Source organism: Triticum aestivum, chromosome 7D (assembly GCF_018294505.1).
Source record: "Triticum aestivum cultivar Chinese Spring chromosome 7D, IWGSC CS RefSeq v2.1, whole genome shotgun sequence".
Lineage (NCBI taxonomy): Eukaryota > Viridiplantae > Streptophyta > Magnoliopsida > Poales > Poaceae > Triticum > Triticum aestivum.
The window spans coordinates 621,971,152-621,978,729 of record NC_057814.1 but is presented as its reverse complement, the minus strand read 5'-3'; positions in this window follow the sequence as shown (position 1 = coordinate 621,978,729).

The following is a 7,578-nucleotide window of genomic DNA, read 5'->3' as shown; positions in this document are numbered from 1 at the left end:
CGGCAGGGAGTGGCGGGGCGGCGAGAGGGGGAAGCGGCGGCGGCGGCGCGATGGGAGGGGTGCGGCGGCGGCGGCGCGGAGGAGGGCGCGGCGGTGGAGCGAAAGCTAGGGTTGAAACCTAAAAACTGATACCATGTATGATAATGGAATTGCACGATGTATTACTCAGGTACAATCGCACGTATATATATGATGTACAACGATGGACCATGACCTTAACTATACAAAGAAATTAGGAGGTGGCCCCAATGCACAATGTCCACAACACATATACTCAGGCCCTGTTTGTTTAGTAAGTCCTAGGACTTTTTTAAGTCCCAACTTATAAGTCATAAGTCCCTACCTGTTTGTTTACATCGACTTATAAGTCCCGAGTCCCTGCCTGTTTGTTTACAGGGACTTATAAGTTGATAAAACACTTGTTCACATAACCCTTTTTCATACAAACGAATTACAGAATAGTGACAACCGAAACAACACTTGTTCATACAAACGATTAACACTTGTGGATAAGAACCAAAATAAGAGATAGTACATAACAACCGAGATAAAAGAAATTACATAAACGAACAACACTTATGAATATCATTGTTGTTTCAAGGACCACAACCCATCAGCGACCCAAGCTCTGAATTGATTCATAGCAGCACTGTCCATCTCATTTGTTGAATCATTTGTTGTGGTCGTTGGCATAGACAATGGTACATAGTTTTCATCTTGATCACACTTGTCGAACTCTATATCGGGCAGTTGACTTTGTCTAATAAAATTGTGCAGTGCAATGCAAGCCACAATGATTTTGCTTTGTTTCTGCTGTGGATAACTAGGCAAGTGAAACAAAATCCTCCACTTGTTCTTCAAGACTCCAAAACACCTCTCGATGACATTTCTAAGTGAAGAATGGGTGAAATTGAAGTGTTCCTTTTTTCCTCTAGGCATTGTGCCATCACGGTACTCCTGGAAATGATAGGTTAAACCCTTGTATGGTGCAAGATAACCCGGTCTATTTGGGTACCCTGAGTCCACAAGATAAAACTTATTAGGTGGTGGTTTTGGAAACTTGTCACCAAATCTGGATCGTGCATCATTGAAGACCCTCATGTCATGCACTGATCCTGGCCAACCAGCTAGGACAAATGTGAATCTCATATCAAAGTCACACACACATATCACATTCTGACTCTTCTCCTTATGTCTATTCCTATGCTGGGCAGCAGTGGCAAGTGGTACCACAACTTGTATGTGTGTCCCATCTATTGCACCAATGCAATTATCCATAAATGGTGCATACTTTCTAGATCTTAATTTTGAATGCACAGTTCTGAATTGACGATCTACTGGCCTGATGATGTCTTTTGCAAGCTTGATCAGACATTCCAAAACCTTATCAAACTTCCTTACAATTGTCTCCAATGACCTAACAAATCTGTTTTCTGCTTGTCTTACAGATTGAGGGGAACCTACTATCCAAAGAAATAGGCCTAGAGACTCAACTGATGACATTTTTTTGGTGGACTTCAAACCATAGGAATCAACAAGCACACTATGCAATTTCTCAAACACTGGTCTGTGCATTCTAAACATGTTGTAACAAGCAGTTTCGTTGCCTAGTGTTGTCATAACCCAATCATACCCAGACTATATTGGTACTCTTCTAGCTCCTTTGTTACCGTAAGAGTCCAAGTAGTACATACCAATCATGCAGGCCATCTGCATCATTCTTCTCTTCCTTTTTTGGTGCATGAACAACATCAGTGCTTCATCATCACTGCTGCTCCCATCATCACTGCTGATTCCATCAACAGTACTGTCATCATCCTGAAACATGCAAACATTAGTACAACTTCTTCATCATCCACCACCTCTTGAACTTGAAAACATTAGTACATGCATGAAAAAGGACACACAGTAACATGCAATGATCATTTAACAAGGTCACACAGTACATGTCCATTACATATATTAGAAAAAGGACAAACAAGATCACTACTACACTAGGACAGCTTCTTCATCATGCACCATCTCTTCAACCAAGTCAGTCTAGCCTGATCACTTGAAATGTTCTGAAATATGACTCTGTTTGCCTCATCTGCAAACAGTTGAGTTGCCATCAAGTACTCAACACTTGTTTCTTCTGCACCACATTGAACTGCCAACAGTTGACAATGAGTAATGGATTCCTTAGTGTTGCTTGCTTTCTTCTCTTTTGCCTTGTCCTTTGCTTCCTGTCTTTTGTTTGCATATTCAGTGATCATGTCAGAAGTGTTCTCACTAGTCATAGTATTGATGAGCCCTGTCATTAGTTTCACCATTGGGCTCTTGTGTTTCTTGCCTGGGCTTGAAGCTGACTGTTCACCGTAGCTGCTTCCCCTCTTCCTGCTAGTGGTGCTCATTGGACTCTCCTCATTTCCATCATCGGCAACAACATCTTCTTCTTCATCTTCATCTATGGGCACATAAGCTGATGATCCATCAACTGCCACACCTTGAAATAGCTCTATTAGCATATCCAAATACTCAGGATTGCCACCCTTGAATTTTCTGACATCTGGTCTCTCCTGCAACATTAGTTAGGTAATTAGGACAAGGCTAAATAATGTAACCAAGTGTGAGCAATTCAGATGTAATTTGCAGAATAATGTATGTACCTTAATTACTTTTTTCCACCACTCATTCGATGCGGTTATAGCTCCATCTCCAGTTCGGCCACAACCAGTTTGCTGCCCCAACCACACCCAAGCAGTATAGTGGCTCTTGAGTCTAGTTATGAAAATTTTGAATTGCTTGGTAGTATGGAGGAGGCCAGCACGCTGATAAATTTTTTTCTTCATGTTATTGTAGGCTCTACTTGTCCAAGTACCATTCACACAGTGCCCATCCCTAGCTTCCTCACAGGCGATGTTTCAAAATACAGTAATATGCTCGTCTGTCCAATCACACTGGTAGAAAAAAGCCCTTTAGTCCCGGTTCGCAAAGGCCTTTAGTCCCGGCTGTGCAACCGGGACTAAATATGCGCGACTAAAGACCCCCCCCTTTAGTCGCGCCTCTTACGAACCGCGACTAAAGGCTTTAGTCCCGGTTCTCGTGGCTGACCGGGACTAAAGGCCCGTCCACGTGGCCGCCAGGGGTCCGTCGGGGCGGAGGACCTTTAGTCCCGGTTCTCGTGGCTAACCGGGACTAAAGGCCTCGTCCGCAGGTTTAGGGTTTTAGCCCCCCTAAACCTGGTTTCTTTTTAATTTGTAGTGTTTTATTTCTTTTATATTTTATTTTGTGTTTTGTTTTAATTTTGATGAAGTTTCAGTACACATATTCTACGATACTATATACATGCATATGAAATTTCAAACAAGAAGAATTCAAGAGGAATATATAATATATATTCAATCTCGGGTGACCATATAAAACTTCGAACAAGTTTCTATACACAATTAGGATGGAGGACCATATACAAATTCGAACAAGTTTCAATCTCGGGTATGCATATAAATGTCTGCGTCCTCGGTATAGTGTTCTCCTTTAGGATTGATGACTTCCCTCAAGAAAAATCCTGCTAATTCATCTTGAATTGGTCGGAAGCGAGCTTCTAGACTAAGCCTCCTCCGCAAGTTATCCGTCGCCTTCCGCACGCTATCCGATGCCTTCCGCTCAGAGGTTAGTCTCCGGATGTTCTCACAAACATAGTATCCACATAGATTGGTCCCCGGTGGCTGCTTATCCACATTAACTAACCTTCTAAAATCTAGCTCATGTTTGAATTCACCGACAATTTCTTCTGAGAACCGTCTCCAAACCCTACAGGGCAAAGAAAATTAAATGAACAAGGGAGTTATTAGTTACTTGATATTAGGAAATGAACGAAAGAGACCGATCGATATAGAGCTCAAATATTGAAAATAATTACTTTTGCAGCATTTTTCTCATGTCGGCCCAACGCTTTGGATCCGAATCCATAGAGTCCATGATTAGAACTCTGGAGGTGTGAAGTTCAATATTTAGCAGAATCCAGTGGAACCTGCGGACACGTTACATGCACAGTCATGCATAACTCATCGATTAGACATACCATGCATGGAGTAAACAAAAGAGAATGGGCACAAGAGAGAAACACTCACCCAAAATGGTAAGGAAATAGAATATGACTTTTGAGTTGATGCTTTCTAAGAAACTTGTACAAGTCTTTCTCCACGTCTTCGGGGTGATATTGTAACACATGTCCATTAACGATATGTGGGTCAATGAACCCAACATCATGGATGTTTCTTATTCTGCATTCCCAAATCTTCAATCTGCATAATAGCGTACGCAACAATATAGTTAGGACAATATATATATATATATATATATATATATATATTGTCCTAACTATATTGTTGAAATAAAGGCAATGAAGAACGAGATGAGGTAGAAATAAATCACTTACAGAAAGTAGCAACTCAGCATAGATTTGTCGAGGTCGCACAGATTGAACAGCTGGAACAATTCACTCATATGAACTTGTACAGAGTACCGTTTGATGTGATGCTCCTCTGTAACATCCGCATAAATATATTCTTTGTCGGCCCATGTTATGAATTGCTTGTACCAACGTAGCAGATTTCGCATTTGTGGTGGTAGACTCTTCTCCCGCGCAGGCTCGACGAGAGGCCCATTCCGCACATATTGTAATGCTATCTCACATACTGGCGCATCCTCAAGGCCTAAGAAGGCACGAAGAGTCAAACCCATCTCGGACGCTTGTTTCATGGCACTCGCTCAGTCAATCCAAGTGCTGCCGCAGCTGCTATGATCTCGGGGTCCTCTTCCGGACCGGCTTTCACTATGAGCGGGGGGATCGATTGTTTCTTCTGCATCCCGAGCTGGTCAACTTGTTTCCCGCTTTTTTTACTTTCTTCTTTCTTCTCCTTCAATATTTTTGCTTGCCTACGAAGTTCATGTCCATAGTCGTCAGGCATATTCAGCTCGGCTTGGGACGGTGTCGTCAAAAAATCCTTAGCCCACTTCTTTTGCTTCTCAGTGAATACTTGCTTGGGCTCAGGCTCTTTTATCGCCTTCATATCCGCCTTCCATTTCTCATAATCAGCAGACGCGGCCAATTTGGTTTCAGCTTCACTAAGTTCCCCAGGCCTTGGGAGGAGAGGCTTCAGTGATGGCTCCGGTACCCTTGTGGTCTTAGGTACATAAGGGTCCGGGTTAATAGTCTAGGAGCGGGTTTCCTTGCTGTCCGCCTGCTTCTGCTTCTTCGCCGGAGGTGGATTGGGGGGCGTCGTACCCGCCGGAGGAGGATTGGGGGGCGTCGTACCCGCCGGAGGTTGTGGATCGGGGGACGGCGTCGAATGGCGTGAAGGAGGTGTAGGTGAACCACCACGACCACCACCACCACCACCATCGGAGGGGGGTGGACTTGCTAGCCTTGGCGCGTCGCCTGGAAACACTATGTACTTCTTTTTCCATATAATGATCTGGCGCTTGACATCTCCAAGTCTTCTCTCCCCTTCGGGTGTAGGTTTGTCAATCTCCAGGTCCTCAAACCCTTGGACTATGTCTTCCACCGTGACACGAGCATAGCCATATGCAATGGGGTTGTTGTGGTGGAGTGCTCCAGGTGTACAGGGTAAAGCACTGCCGCTAGCTACCTTCGTGGAAACGTTCCCCACGGGATAATGCAGATCACATTCTTTCATCTCCTTTACATCATCCACGGGGTAGTGAGGCTCCGGTGCACGAATCTCGATCATCGGTGCACTAGCACCAGGCGGGGCATCCGTGGAAGCCACGCTGCTTCTCCGCTGTTGGCTTCCGCGATCCGCTTCATGATCTTCATGCGGCCCTGCAGCCGATTTTTCTTTTACTAGTTCATGCACGGTCTGCTTCAACTCATGGAGTTCCGATGCAAACTTCGTCATAAGATCTGCATCCCGGTCCGTCTTTCTCTTACGGCTTCTGTAACAGTACGGGTCATTTTCCTGGGAAAACCCTACTTTCCACGGAACTTTGCCTTTGCCTCGTACACGTCCTCCGTGTTCATCATTCCCGAGGGCTGTTGTCAGTGTGTCTTTCTCTCTGTTGAACTTGATCAAGCCCTCTTGAGCTTGGGTCATTGCGTCAATAAGGGCTTGGGTGGGAGCAAACTTTTTCTGCCGGTGAACACACACCCCTGTCTCCGGGTCTAGCGATCCCCCATGCCCGTACCACCAGCTTTTGGCCCTTGGGTCCCATCCCTCTGTACCTAGAGGGATTCCTCGCACCCTCAGGTCCTCCTCCATCTTCTGCCACCTAGGCTCCGAAAGGCGGTATCCTCCTGGCCCCATAATATGATGGAACTTTTTCTTACTCGCATTATCCTTATTTTTTCCGATATTTCCTTGAAATGCTCCGATTGCTTTTGCCTCACAAATTCTGGCCAATCATCTTTCAGTTTCTCATGTTGTCCATTGAAATCCGGAGTCTTGCCCTTGTTGACATAATCACGGGTTAAATTTTTCTTGAAGTTCTGGAATGCTTCGCCCATCTTCTGAAGAGCGAACTCTTTAACTAGCCTCCTCCTCTCACGTCCACCCGGAACCTCGTTACCGAATTCATCGACTTTGTTGTATTCCGGAGGTAGAATGAAATGTTTCATAAGCTTTCTCCAGCAATCCTTTTTCGTTCTCTTGTCGACAAAACTGAAACCAAGACGTGCCTTCTTTGGCTCCTTCCATTCCTGGACGGTGATCGGGACGTTGTCTCTAACAACGACTCCGCATTGGTTGATAAACTTTGAGGTGTGCTGTAGGGGCTTGCCGGTTTCACTAACAAACTCAATGGCATATGTTTCTCCTGTTTTCATCGCCTTGGATTTGCCACGCTTTGTCGTACTCGTTCCGGCCGAGGGCTAAAAAAAGAAAGAGAGTCGCGCGCGTTAATACATATGTATTCACATTTCAGTAAGTTTGTATCACGAGAGGCTCAATGTATATATATACCTCGCCGGAGGTGGTTGCTACTTGCAATTCGAGATCGTCGTTTGTTGACGGTTGACCTCCGTCGACAATGTCCGTTCCTTCACCTTCTTGATCATCGACAATCTCTGTTCCACCGTCAATGTTCAGAAAAGAAGATACTACATCCTCTTCTTGCTCATATTCTGAGCCTGGCACATAAGGAATCTCGTTGTTGATGATGCCCATTAAATAACGTTCAGCCTCCGGATCCCTAAGCGGCTCGGCTCTATCGTCCGCCATATGTCACTCCTGCATGTAGTAAAAATTCTTTAAGTATAAAGGAATTAAAAAATAAGATTAAGGGGACATAGAGGAGGAGGAATTAAAAAATAAGATTATTGAGCACTGCCAAGTATTTTGTTTTGTTTTCTTTGTTTTTCTTTTTGGTTTTCGTTTGGTTTCTTTCTTCTTCCTTTCTTCTTCCTCTTTCTTCTTTCTTTCTTCTTCTTCCTTTTTCTTTCTTCTTTCTTTTGGTTTTCATTTTTTTCTTCTTCCTTTTTCTTTCTTCTTTTTTTCTTCTTCCTTTTTCTTCCTTCTTTCTTTCTTGTTTCTTTTTTTCTTCTTCCTTTTTTTCTTCTTCCTTTTTTTCTTCTTCCTT